Consider the following 14745-nt stretch of genomic DNA (forward strand, 5'->3'; position numbering starts at 1 on the left):
TGCTTAGTAATACCTACTGCTGACCAGTTAATGCTTCCATCAACCGCGAAGCCCAGCGCCTCAGGAAGTGTGACCTTCCCCCCATTTCTATCCAGCTGAATCTTTTGACATTCCATGACTATGTGGTCGATTGTTTCTTTATTTATGCCACATCCAACACATGTCTCATCCTTGACGAATATTTGCTCCTGTAAGTTAGAGTTCTCAAGCAGCCAGCCCGCGCCTCAAAGAGCAACGCACTACCTTTATTGTTGTCATAAAAGTTCTCTTTCCGGATCTCTTGTTTGCTTGCCTTGTAGATTCCCAGCGATCCCTTCTTTTCCATCCTCTCTTTCCACATGAGCGTCTCTGTTTCCCTCACTTGCTTTTTAACTGGCCCCTTTGCTTATTTGCCGCGGTCAAGTTATATTTAGTCGCCAGCTTTCGCGTCCTCTTCCGCCATTTGGTGTCCACACTTTTCAGGTACAGGTATCTGTGCACTCTGGCTGCCCAGTTCTTCTCATCTAAATGTCTAAGTCGCTCCTCAAACCGTATTTTACTTTGTGCTTCCCTCGCCTCAAATGAAGCCCAACCCATATCGCCTTGTACAGCCTCGTTTGTAGTCTTACTGTGAGCTCCCAGAGCTAACCTGCCGACTGCCTTTTGGTTAACCTCCAGCCCCGACAGGATATCTGACTTTAAGCATAATACGGCATTAGAGAACGTGAGCGCCGGCACCATTACCCCTTTCCAGATGCCTCGTACTACCTCGTACTTATTGTGTCCCCAAAGTGCTCTATGTTTCATTACTGCTGCATTTCGTCTCCCTTTCAGTTTGAGGTGTTCTTCATGAGCATTCAGGTAGCCTTTTCCTTCATTAAGCCAGATCCCCAAGTATTTGTACTTATTTACTAATGGTATGGCTTCCTGTTGTATCCTTATCGGTGCTACATGAGCTTCCTCGTTGAACACCATGACTCCAGATTTCTGTGGGTTAAAATGTAGGCCTAGGTACGTTGCCTCATCACCACAAATGTCAGCCAGTTTTTGAAGTTCTTCCGCATTATCCGCCAGCAGCACTATATCGTCTGCGTACATCAATCCCGGAATCCGTTGCTCCACTAACACTCCATTGCTTCGGTGTGACAAATCAAAGCCCAATCCACTCTCCTCTAGTCGTCTTTCCATTCCTCTAATGTACAGTGTGAACAGCAATGGCGAAAGAGGGCACCCCTGTTTTAAACCTCTTCGAATGTACACGGGCTCTGTGTATGTACGCCCTTCCCATGTAATGTGTGCCTTGTTACCCTCATATATTGCCCTTAGCAGCCCTACAAATTCCAACCCAATCCCCTCCTCTTCCAGTATATGCCACAGCAATCCCCTGTCCACGTTGTCATAGGCACCCTTTATGTCCAGAAACAGTAGCCATGTTGGTCTGCCCTGTGCTGCCAAAATTTCGATGGTCTGGGTTATGACGAAAAGATTGTCTTCCAAGCGTCGACCCGGCCTAAATCCATTCTGCAGTTCCCCTAAAATACCGTTACTTTAAACCCACTTCAACAACTCGGCTTTGATGGCTTGTATAGCTAATCTATAGAGCACTGACGTGACTGTAATCGGCCTGTAAGAGCTCGCCTTGTCCCTTTCTCCCTTGCCTTTGTAGATCAAACTCATTCTACTTTCGCGCCAGTGCGCAGGAATCCTCTTGGATTTTATAGCGCGCTCGATGGCTCCATACAAGTGCGCCTGTCCCGCTGGTCCCAAATGGTTGATAATCTCTATCGGGATTCCATCCGGTCCTGTTGCCGTACTTTTGGGAACACTGTGTTCTGCCTTTTTCCAGTCCAAAAATTCGATATTAAAATTTTCATCTGCCACTCTTTTATTTTCCACCTGTGTCCAGTTAGCCGACCTCTCGCGTGCTTGGCCGAAAGTATTTCCTATGACTCCATGTAGGTATTCTAATGCGCTGTCCCCCACGAGAACGTTGCCGTCCCCGTCCTGTATCTGAGTCTGCATCTCTTTAGTCGTCGTTCCCAATGCTTTTAAATGGTTCCAGAGTTTTCGGGGGGCGCTCTTATCCTTCTTACGTATGTCTGATACCCATTTCTCACTCGCAGCTTTAATCTTCGCTTGTACTAGTTTCTGCACCTCAAATTTCTTTTCTCGGTACCGGCTCCACCGTAACTGCACCTCATCATCCTGATATCCCATTTGCTTTGCTTTTCTGTGCAGTCTAGAGGCCCGTCGTCGCTCTTCAATAGCCAGTTTAATTTCCTTGTCCCACCAGCTTCGTGGTTTCCGTTTACCCCTCCAGCGGTTTTTTTTCCTTACTTTGTTTATTTCCTTTTGTATACAACTAACAACCTCGTCATATTCCCACACCTTTGTTGGCTGTGCTTCTGATTCTCTTTCGATGCTATTGACGATGTCTGCTATCTGCTTTTCGCTTACTTTCGGGAGCCCAATCTCCTGTGTTTTCTTCCTAGCCCCCCCACTGTCAAATTTCAGGATTATACGCCTGTGGTCGCTGCCCAGACTGTTTTCTCCTTCTTCATCTATCGTCATTTGGTTCAACCGCTCGTACGTGTGTTCTGAGACCAGGCCGTAGTCTATGCAAGACTGTCTACTGCCGCTTTGCCACGTTATCTGCCCGTCGCATTTATGTTCCCGGTTAACTATTACCAGTTGCTGTTCTTCACACATATCGATAACCATTGCACCATTATAGTCTGTATATCCATCCAGATCCTCAATGTGGGCATTTAAATCTCCTACTAATATCACCTCGCCAGATTCTTTAAATTTTTTTATGTCCTTCTTGAGGCAGTCCACCCACTCTTTATTTTGTTCTCTGGCGTCATTCCCTGTCCACAGATAGGCCACTCCCAACCGTGTCTTTTTCCCCCACCGTTCCACTAACCCATAAGTGCTCCTTACAGCCCTGATTTTCCCTCTGCCAATTCCCTCCTCGCCTAATCAACATGCCCACGCCTCCACCCTTCCTTTCTCCCGCTGCCCTTTTGCACCCCACCCATACGTAATCATCCATCACTGGTGGCTCCTCCATATCTCTCAGGTGGGTTTCTGTCAGGGCGTACACGTCAATTTCTTCTTTCTCGAGTTGGGTTTGTATCTCCATCCATTTTTCCTGCTTGCGGCCGCCTTGCATGTTTATATAACTAATTTTAATCCCCCGGTTTATTTTCCTTTTCTTTCCTTTGTGTTTCCGCCGCCGTGCATCATTGCCCCCTCCTTCCTGCCTTTCACCACCCCCTCCACTCAGTCCACCTTCTTCTTGAACGTTTGGCCTCCCCCCAAAAAAGCCACCGCGCGGGCTGCCAATCGGTGCCCTACATGCTCAGCTAGACGGTTACTGAAGTGTATGCCGTCAGACACAAACGCCCTGTTGCGGCCTGCACTGTTGCGAAGGCGGACCGATCCCGCCGAAGCCACCACTGTTGCGAAAGACGGCGACGCCAACAGGGTCCCGATGGCGCCACTGCTTCCAACTCCGCCGGGAAGGTCACCAGCCGTTTGGTAGCGTATGTTTATCAGCTCGCGACTGCTTCTGCGCAGAGCTGATAAGACGAGCGGACGAGACGACGGTGAGTTAAACAAGGTTTATGTACAGCATATATACAGAGGCGTTACAATTTCGGCACTGGGGCCGACAGAGACTCGAAGAGCCGAGCTCTTCTCTCTAACACATAGATCAGCCTTTCGCCTAAGACCGCTGACTCACACACATGTCGGCTCTCCGACATGGCGACTCCTCTCTCGTAGGACTGCCGATCGCGACGCGCCGCAGGGCTTCTTTTATTTACACCGGGTCCAACCAAAATGTCCAATCAGAAGCGCCGCTGGTCGTCAGCGCAGATTCTTCAAATGGGGTTGCCGCGCCATGCGTCAGACCACCAGACACGAGAACGCCGGCTCGCTGTCACGTGCGCCGCTGACTCAATGCACGTGGGCGAGAGAGGCGCCGCGCGTGTTCACGCCGTTGAGATGTTCGCGTCAGGCAGACAGCGGGCTGGCCTTGACCCAGATTGCCTTTTTCAGAGGCACGGACGTTTGACGAGGACTCGCTGGCATAACAGCACCCCCGCCGCCAGACAATGCACCGGAAAGACGAGCTGCTTCCACGGGGCTCGGATGTCAGGTGCGCTCGTTCGCCAGGTCCCTCCAGGTTCGCCTCCAGGGCCATGGGGAGAATACAGCTCCAGACTGTTCCGGGAACACATCCCATTTTTGACGACGGATCCCAGCTCCACTGGCTTGTCGCCACAACTTGCTGGCCAACTTCGCTCGTCTCTTCTGACCATCTTCGGTTTCAGCACTTGTCGATGGTTCTGCAACTTGCTAAGAACGGTTCGACAACAAACAACACACAACACAAGCAAGTGCCCTCGGTCACCCGACAGAACACCAGACAAAGTATAGTACAACATATACCTATCTACGTGTCTATTGGAATTTTGTTCCCTCTACATCAAGAGGCACATGTGGGACACAAGACTCTTAAAGTAAGAACTTGAATTTTTCACACTTACAACAACGTAACGGATTAGAATACCACATAAAGCTGGCCCCTTGAGATCGCTCTAAACGAGAGTGCTCAGCCCAGGTCGTGATGAGGTCAAAATTTTGCCCGGAATCGCCAGCCAGAAACCGAAAGGTTGAGAAGGTACTAGCTGGAACGCACTGCTCAATGCACCTGCATTAGCGTTTACCTTTCCTTTATTTTTTTTGATAGCGAACGTCAAAGTTGCGCTGTGGAGCAACATGCTCCACTTCAGTAACCGGCCACTTTTAGGCGACGATACCTATGCGGCACCAAGAGCGGCTCACACTTTCGACGTTGCACAGGGGAACAACGATACGGCTTGCTACTGATTGACTCCTCACCGCTTAGCTCGATATCGTGTTCGATCACCGTCGTGTCTCCGGGACGGTCCGACAACACATACCCAAACTCGGAACCAATCTTTCTCAGGTCCTCTTTCTCAGGTCCTCCTTCACTTAAGCTAGGCTCCAGGTTCAACTGTTCCCAGATTACTTCCGATTTCCTTTCGATTATCTCACTAGAACTCAAAATTTCTGCTTCCTCTTCCTTTGAAGCATTTAAGAGTAAATTTACGACTGTTTTCAAGTTACTGTGATAAATTTTGTTCGGCCGCCTTCCTAATTTCTCTTCACAATTGGTATCAGAAAGCTTCGATACTACTTTTGCGGGCCCTTCCCAATCAACCTCAAGCTGGTTCCTCTTGGACGGCTGCAGCAGCGTTACCTGATTATTAACTTCAAAAGCACTCTTCTTCACCGATTCCTCGTAGTGCTCCTTCGACAGCACTTTTGCCGCGTTTTTCTGGCTTTCCACTAGCGCTTCAATCTGGCTTTCCACTAGCGTTTCAACCTGGCTTTCCACTAGCGCTTCAGTCGAGAGATCCTCACGCTGCTCTCGAATGAGCGTCTCTCGATCAACTCTCGGCAGCTCGCTCCAACTTTCCGCTACAGGCGAGAGCGTTGCAGCCCTCTCGCTCTGATTCAATGGCGCCATGTCGTCTCCCCCAACGCATACCGCGCCGGCCGCTTCCGCGACGGGCCGCTCGCGTGACTGCTCACATGACTCACGCGGAAAATTTCCTCTCTGAGGTTCCGTCGACCCGCCGACAAGGTCACCTGAGCGTTCACCGCATTGAACCAGATCAAGCTCCTGCGAAAGCTTTCGCGCTTGCGATCGCGTGAGAGCCATGCACGCTAAGTTGGGGAAGAACGATTTGCCCTGCTCTTTGAGAAGCTGCTCCGAGTTGTTGGAGAAAAGATAAGAAAAACGATCATTTAGCGCGGCAGACACAGCCGCTTCGGTGCGAAGCTCACCGAACGGGCCTTTAATGACAACCGTGGCGATTGGTAAGCGAACACTCTGCTCCTCGGCGACCTGCCTGATCCACGCGCATTCTCCTGTGAAGTCATCCGGAGACACCAATGAAGGATGGACAACGTCCATGGTTGCCGCTGAGTCTCTAAGTGCTCGGCACGTTTTCTCATTGACCCTAATTTCTTGGAGATACGGCTCCAACAACCGAATGTTTTTTTCTGATTCTCGGATCGTTGCGAAGGCAAACTTTTCCTGACAGTTTCTCGCGATGTGCCCTTCCTTTTTACAGTTGTAGCAGATTAGCGGCTTCCGTTTGTTTTCCGATTCAAATGCCTGTGTGGTAGAAACCTCACTCGATCTCTCCGCTTCTGTTTGCCCTTCCCCTACACTGTCCTTCGTAAGAGACGGGTCCTTTTTGAAATTACGGTGCGGAACGGTTTTCCGTTGATCAGGTTTCCTTGAAAAGCCCTCTTTCCTTTCATCCTTTTCAACGCGCACTGCCCTGCTATGCAACTTTCGGCGAGTATAATACTCCTCAGCTAACTCAGCTGCCTTATTTAACTGTACTTCCCCAAGTCTGTCCTGCAGCCAAAGTCTGACATTATCCTCGATGCAGCGGTAGAATTGCTCCAATGCAACGCATTCCACCACTTTATCGCGGTCGTCATAAACACCTTCGCCCTTGAGCCATTCAATTAAATCGGCTTTAAGACGAAACGCGAAGTCAACGTGTGACTCATTCCCCTTTTCAGCATACCGGAACCTTTGCCTGAAAGCCTCGGGTGACAACTTATAACGTCTCAAGAGCACTTCCTTAACCTCGTCATAGCTCTCAAACGCTTCCCTAGACAAGCAAGTTAATGCGTCGGACACTTCGCCGGGAAGAAGAGCTAGCAGGTTCCGCGCCCAAAGAGACCGCTCCAAAGCGTTTCGCTCACAGACGTGTTCAAATTTGACGAGATACTTCGCCATGTCCTCGCCTACTACGAACGGTGGCAGTTGGTCCCGAATTCTAAAACCGCTGACCTGAATCGTCGGAGAAGCTACGCTAGGCGCCTGCGAACACTGTAGGATTGCCAATTCTAGTCGTTTCATCTCAAGGCGCTCCTGTCTCTCGGCCTCCTCACGACGTTCGCGCCTTTCAGCTTCTTCGCGTTCGCGAGCTTCGCGCCTTTCAGCTTCTTCGCGAGCTTCGCGCCTTTCAGCCTCCTCACGTTCGCGAGCTTCTCGCCTTTCTTCACGTTCGCGAGCTTCTCGCCTTTCAGCTTCTTCACGTTCGCGAGCTTCTACTTCTCGCCTTTCAGCCTCCTCACGGCGTGCTTTAATATCCACCCAGGCCTCATCGACTTCCTCAGCCGACACTCCCTCATCCTTCATGATCTCAAGGATCGCTTGCTTTCGTTTCGCACGGCCGAAAGTAATGCCGAGTTCCTCACAAATTTCGATGAGTTCCTTCACTTTAAGGTTCTCCATCGTTCACACTAGCCTCTTGCTGTTTGCCCCTGTTAACAATTTACTTGCCGTACCCACTATAAGTCAACTAGCAAGACGCGCAAGCAATTTTTCACTCTCCCGTGTTTACCCCCTCCGCATTAACTTTGGTTTCAAAGCACTTCGACTTTGCTTGAAACGATCAAAGCTCACTCTAATGCTTCACACAACCCTTCTCTAAACTACTACAACCTGAGCTAGAGCAGTCTGGTGAACTGAGGGGAAAACATCAGGCACTCACCGCATCGATGTCGCTGACGCCGGCCGATCCCGCAGCTGCCAACCACTGTTGCGAAGCCACCTCCGAAATCCCGCCGCTGACCTCCACTGTTGGGAACGACGGCAACGCCAACAGGGTCCCGATGGCGCCACTGCTTCCAACTCCGCCGGGAAGGTCACCAGCCGTTTGGTAGCGTATGTTTATCAGCTCGCGACTGCTTCTGCGCAGAGCTGATAAGACGAGCGGACGAGACGACGGTGAGTTAAACAAGGTTTATGTACAGCATATATACAGAGGCGTTACAATTTCGGCACTGGGGCCGACAGAGACTCGAAGAGCCGAGCTCTTCTCTCTAACACATAGATCAGCCTTTCGCCTAAGACCGCTGACTCACACACATGTCGGCTCTCCGACATGGGGACTCCTCTCTCGTAGGACTGCCGATCGCGACGCGCCGCGGGGCTTCTTTTATTTACACCGGGTCCAACCAAAATGTCCAATCAGAAGCGCCGCTGGTCGTCAGCGCAGATTCTTCCAATGGGGTTGCCGCGCCATGCGTCAGACCACCAGACACGAGAACGCCGGCTCGCTGTCACGTGCGCCGCTGACTCAATGCACGTGGGCGAGAGAGGCGCCGCGCGTGTTCACGCCGTTGAGATGTTCGCGTCAGGCAGACGGCGGGCTGGCCTTGACCCAGATTGCCTTTTTCAGAGGCACGGACGTTTGACGAGGACTCGCTGGCATAACAGCACGGACCAGGTTTCGGTTCAGGTTGACCACTTCGAACTTCATCGTTTTACCCAGAGTCCAAAGCTCCCTGTTTGCCGTAACCACCGCCCTTTCTACGTGGACTCCCTGTTTCTGCACCTCCGGCACCGTGCAGACAGCAATCTGCACATCCTCCGAGGTCGCCCTCAGCTCAGTGATCCCCTTCGCAATCTGCTTTGCGAACCCTCCCCCGCGTCCCTGCAACACATCATTCACACCCCCCATTACCACTACTAAACTGCGGTCCTCCATTCTATCCCACAGTTGCTCCTTTGCTTGTTGCATCACTTCCCCTACTCTTTTTCCGGGAAGCTTGCTCACCTTCACGCGTTCGTCGTCTCCCACCCTCCCCTTAATCACCTCTCCCACCCTGGCCATGTTGGAGTCGCCGACAACAATCACTTGGCGCCTTCTCTGGTCTTTAGCCGGCACTTTTGCAGGTGTTCGGGGACTACTGTGGTTGGCCACCACGGCAGCCAAGGACCTGGCTGGCGATCCCCCACTTCCCGGCGCCGCCTCGGGGCTTTCTTTGTTACCCGAGTCCACTCTGCCTTGACGGACACTGTTATGCCAGCGAGTCCTCGTCAAACGACCGTGCCTCTGAAAAAGGCAATCTGGGTCAAGGCCAGCCCGCAGTCGGCCTGGCGCGATCACCTCGACGGCGTGAACACGCGCGGCGCCCCTCTGGCCCACGTGCAGTGAGTCAGCTGCGCGCGTGACAGCGAGCCGGCGTCCGCGTGTCTGGTGGTCTGACGCATGGCGCGGCGACCCCCATTGGTGGAATCTGCCCTGACGACCAGCGGCGCTTCTGATTGGACATTTTGGTTGGACCCGGTGTAAATAAAAGAAGCCCTGCGGCGCGTCGCGATCGGAGGTCCTAGGAGAGGAGTCCCCGTGTCGGAGTGCCGACATGTGTGTGAGTCAGCGGTCTTAGGCGAAAGGCTGACCTATGTGTTAGAGAGGAGAGCTCGGCTCTTCGAGTCTCTGTCGGCCCCAGTGCCGAAATTGTAACGCCTCTGTATATATGCTGTACATAAACCTTGTTTAACTCACCGTCGTCTCGTCCGCTCGTCTTATCAGCTCGGCGCAGAAGCAGTCGCGAGCTGAGATACATACGCTACCAAACGGCTGGTGACCTTCTCGGCGGAGTTGAAAGAAGTGGCGCCTTGGGACCGTGTTGGCATCGCCGTCTTTCGCAACAGAGGTGGCTTCGGTGGGATCGGTCCGCCGTTCGCAACAGAGGTGGCTTCGGTGGGATCGGTCCGTCGTTCGCAACAGTGGTTGGCAGCTGCGGGATCGGCCGGCGTCAGCGACATCGATGCGGTGAGTGCCTGATGTTTTCCCCTCAGTTCACCAGACTACTCTAGCTCAGGTTGTAGTAGTTTAGAGAAGGGCTGTGTGAAGCATTAGAGTGAGCTTTGATCGTTTCAAGCAAAGTCGAAGTGCTTTGAAACCAAAGTTAATGCGGAGGGGGTAAACACGGGAGAGTGAAAAATTGCTTGCGCGTCTTGCTAGTTGACTTATAGTGGGTACGGCAAGTAAATTGTTAACAGGGGCAAACAGCAAGAGGCTAGTGTGAACGATGGAGAACCTTAAGGTGAAGGAACTCATCGAAATTTGTGAGGAACTCGGCATTACTTTGGGCCGTGCGAAACGAAAGCAAGCGATCCTTGAGATCATGAAGGATGAGGGAGTGTCGGCTGAGGAAGTCGATGAGGCCTGGGTGGATATTAAAGCACGCCGTGAGGAGGCTGAAAGGCGAGAAGTAGAAGCTCGCGAAGAAGCTGAAAGGCGCGAAGCTCGCGAAGAAGCTGAAAGGCGCGAAGCTCGCGAACGTGAAGAAGCTGAAAGGCGCGAAGCTCGCGAACGTGAAGAAGCTGAAAGGCGCGAAGCTCGCGAAGAAGCTGAAAGGCGCGAACGTCGTGAGGAGGCCGAGAGACAGGAGCGCCTTGAGATGAAACGACTAGAATTGGCAATCCTACAGTGTTCGCAGGCGCCTAGCGTAGCTTCTCCGACGATTCAGGTCAGCGGTTTTAGAATTCGGGACCAACTGCCACCGTTCGTAGTAGGCGAGGACATGGCGAAGTATCTCGTCAAATTTGAACACGTCTGTGAGCGAAACGCTTTGGAGCGGTCTCTTTGGGCGCGGAACCTGCTAGCTCTTCTTCCCGGCGAAGTGTCCGACGCGATAACTTGCTTGTCGAGGGAAGCGTTTGAGAGCTATGACGAGGTTAAGGAAGGTCTCTTGAGACGTTATAAGTTGTCACCCGAGGCTTTCAGGCAAAGGTTCCGGTATGCTAAAAAGGGGAATGAGTCACACGTTGACTTCGCGTTTCGTCTTGAAGCCGATTTGATTGAATGGCTCAAGGGCGAAGGTGTTTATGACGACCGCGATAAAGTGGTGGAATGCGTTGCATTGGAGCAATTCTACCGCTGCATCGAGGAGGATGTCAAACTTTGGCTGCAGGACAAACTTGGGGAAGTACAGCTAAACAAGGCAGCAGAGTTAGCTGAGGAGTATTATACTCGCCGAAAGTTGCATAGCAGGGCAGTGCGCGTTGAAAAGGATGAAAGAAAAGAGGGCTTTTCAAAGAAACCTGATCAACGGAAACCCGTTCCGCACCGTAATTTCAAAAAGGACCCGTCTCTTACGAAGGACAGTGTAGGGGAAGGGCAAACAGAAGCGGAGAAATCGAGTGAGGTTTCTACCACACAGGCATCTGAATCGGAAAACAAACGGAAGCCGCTAATCTGCTACAACTGTAAAAAGGAAGGGCACATCGCGAGAAACTGTCAGGAAAAGTTTGCCTTCGCAACGATCCGAGAATCAGAAAAAAACATTCGGTTGTTGGAGCCGTATCTCCAAGAAATTAGGGTCAATGAGAAAACGTGCCGAGCACTTAGAGACTCAGCGGCAACCATGGACGTTGTCCATCCTTCATTGGTGTCTCCGGATGACTTCACAGGAGAATGCGCGTGGATCAGGCAAGTCGCCGAGGAGCAGAGTGTTCGCTTACCAATCGCCACGGTTGTCATTGAAGGCCCGTTCGGTAAGCTTCGCACCGAAGTGGCTGTGTCTGCCGCGCTGAACGATCGTTTTCCTTATCTTTTCTCCAACAACTCGGAGCAGCTCCTCAAAGAGCAGGGCAAATCGTTCTTCCCCAGCTTTGCGTGCATGGCCCTCACGCGATCGCAAGCGCGAAAGCTTTCGCGGAAGCTTGACCTGGTTCAATGCGGTGAACTCTCAAGTGACCTTGTCGGCGGGTCGACGGAACCCCAGAAAGGAAAGTTTCCGCATGAGTCATGTGAGCAGTCACGCGAGCGGCCCGTCGCCGAACCTAGCTGCGCGGTTTCCGGAGAAAGGGGAGACGACATGGCGCCATTGAGTCAGAGCGAGAGGGCTGCAACGCTCTCGCCTGTAGCGGAAAGTTGGAGCGAGCCGCCGAGAGTTGATCGAGAGACGCTCATTCGAGAGCAGCGTGAGGATCTCTCGATGGAAGCGCTAGTGGAAAGCCAAATTGAAGCGCTAGTGAAAAGCCAGGAAAACGCGGCAAAAGTGCTGTCGAAGGAGCACTACGAAGAATCGGTGAAGAAGCGTGTTTTTGAAGTTGATAATCAGGTAATGCTGCTGCAGCCGTCCAAAAGGAACAAGCTTGAGGTTGATTGGGAAGGGCCCGCCAAAGTATTATCGAAGCCTTGCGATACAAATTATGAAGTGAAATTAGGAAGGCGGCCGAACAAAATTTACAACTTGATGAAACCATACGTTCAACATCAAGCGGTCGTAAATCTGTTGTTGAATGCTTCAAAGGAAGAGGAAGCAGAAATTTTGAGTTCTAGTGAGGTAATTGAAGGGGGATCGAAAGTAATCCGGGAGCAGATAAACCTAGAGCCTAGCTTAAGTGAAGGCGGACCTGAGAAAGAGGACCTGAGAAAGATTGGTTCCGAGTTTGAAGACGTGTTTTCGGACCGCCCCGGAAACACGAGGGTGATCGAACACGATATCGAGCTAAGCGGTGAGGAGTCAATCCGTAGCAAGCCGTATCGTTGTTCCCATGTGCAACGTCGAAAGTGTGAGCCGCTCTTGGTGCCGCATAGGTATCGTCGCCTAAAAGTGGCCGGTTACTGAAGTGGAGCATGTTGCTCCACAGCGCAACTTTGACGTTCGCTATAAAAGAAAAAAAAATAAAGGAAAGGTAAACGCTAATGCAGGTGCATTGAGCAGTGCGTTCCAGCTAGTAACTTCTCAACCTTTCGGTTTCTGGCTGGCGATTCGGGGCAAAATTTTGACCTCATCACGACCTGGGCTGAGCGCTCTCGTTCAGAGTGATCTAAAGGGGCCAACTTTGTGGTATTCTAATTCGTTACGTTGTTGTACGTGGGAAAAAAAAATTGAGTTGTCATTTTAAGAGTCTTGTGTCCCACATGTGCCTCTTGATGTAGAGGGAACAAAATTCCAATAGGCACGTAGATAGGTATATGTTGTACTATACTTTGTCTGGTGTTCTGTCGGGTGACCGAGGGCACTTGCTTGTGTCGTGTGTTGTCTGTTGTCGAACCGTTCTTGGCAAGTTGCAGAACCATCGACATGTGCTGAAACCGAAGATGGTCAGAAGAGACGAGTGAAGCTGGTCGACAAGTTGTGGCGACAAGCCAGTGGAGCTGGGATCCGTCGTCAAAAATGGGATGTGTTCCCGGAACAGTCTGGAGCTGTATTCTCCCCATGGCCCTGGAGGCGAACCTGGAGGGACCTGGCGAACGAGCGCACCTGACATCCGAGCCCCGTGGAAGCAGCTCGTCTTTCCGGTGCATTGTCTGGCGGCGGGGGTGCTGTTATGCCAGCGAGTCCTCGTCAAACGACCGTGCCTCTGAAAAAGGCAATCTGGGTCAAGGCCAGCCCGCAGTCGGCCTGGCGCGATCACCTCGACGGCGTGAACACGCGCGGCGCCCCTCTGGCCCACGTGCAGTGAGTCAGCTGCGCGCGTGACAGCGAGCCGGCGTCCGCGTGTCTGGTGGTCTGACGCATGGCGCGGCGACCCCCATTGGTGGAATCTGCCCTGACGACCAGCGGCGCTTCTGATTGGACATTTTGGTTGGACCCGGTGTAAATAAAAGAAGCCCTGCGGCGCGTCGCGATTGGAGGTCCTAGGAGAGGAGTCCCCGTGTCGGAGTGCCGACATGTGTGTGAGTCAGCGGTCTTAGGCGAAAGGCTGACCTATGTGTTAGAGAGGAGAGCTCGGCTCTTCGAGTCTCTGTCGGCCCCAGTGCCGAAATTGTAACGCCTCTGTATATATGCTGTACATAAACCTTGTTTAACTCACCGTCGTCTCGTCCGCTCGTCTTATCAGCTCGGCGCAGAAGCAGTCGCGAGCTGAGATACATACGCTACCAAACGGCTGGTGACCTTCTCGGCGGAGTTGAAAGCAGTGGCGCCTTGGGACCGTGTTGGCATCGCCGTCTTTCGCAACAGAGGTGGCTTCGGTGGGATCGGTCCGTCGTTCGCAACAGAGGTGGCTTCGGTGGGATCGGTCCGTCGTTCGCAACAACACCGCTCGTGCGCGCAGCATCAGTCACCCCCTGTGGGTCTGCGTTCCCGCCGGCGTGCCGCGCGTTGTTCTGAGCCCGCGCACTCGCGTCGTCTCCTGCCGCCGGAGTCACGAGCTCTTCCACCCGCTTTTCAAGCTGGGCCTGCTTTTCCCGAGCTTCGTCCAGTTCGGCCACCGTGCGCACCAACTGGGTGGTCTTCGCCTGACCCGCCTTGTCAAGCTCGGCCACTTGCGCCTCGATAGCCTCCCGCGCTTCTCTTTCCTCCCTCAGGTACCCCTCCAGTTCCTTCACCCTCGCATTCATCTGCTTCTCAAGGTGGTCGAAGCCCTGCCTTGTCCGCTCGCAAGGCCTACATTCGAAGGGCGCCTTCTTAGCGTCCGCCACACTCTCGAACATTGTCTCGCCCAAGAAGCACCAGCGCAGGCACTCTTGGCACTGCACTTGGCCCTCGTCTCCAGTGCCCGATCTCTTTCTCGGGGCCATTGTTCAGCCGACCCCTAGGCCTAAGTCGCCCGTCACACAAAGCCCGCTACCACGGTCAGCATTACGGTCAGCAGCGCCACCTACGCCCGGCTTGAAACGGAGGAGCGGCCTCCGCCTCTCGTTGGCGTCACCTTCCTCTCTAGCCACCATACACCAGGCATTGTTTAGAGGAGGCGTTGGTAGTACTACAGTGAACTAGAAGGTTTTTAGTGGCAAGAGCGAAGCGGGCGTCTATAGAAGGCGCTGTGACGAAAAAAGCTGTCCGCCGCGCGTAGCGCTGCAGTCAATTCGCGAGGCCAGCCAGGCAGGCTCGACCGGCGAGTTGACTGCTGTCAGGGCGCTTTGCTGCTGTGGCTTTCGATTCTTCTTGTGT

The sequence above is a fragment of the Rhipicephalus microplus genome, chromosome 4, assembly GCF_043290135.1.
Source record: "Rhipicephalus microplus isolate Deutch F79 chromosome 4, USDA_Rmic, whole genome shotgun sequence".
Classification (NCBI taxonomy): Eukaryota; Metazoa; Arthropoda; class Arachnida; order Ixodida; family Ixodidae; genus Rhipicephalus; species Rhipicephalus microplus.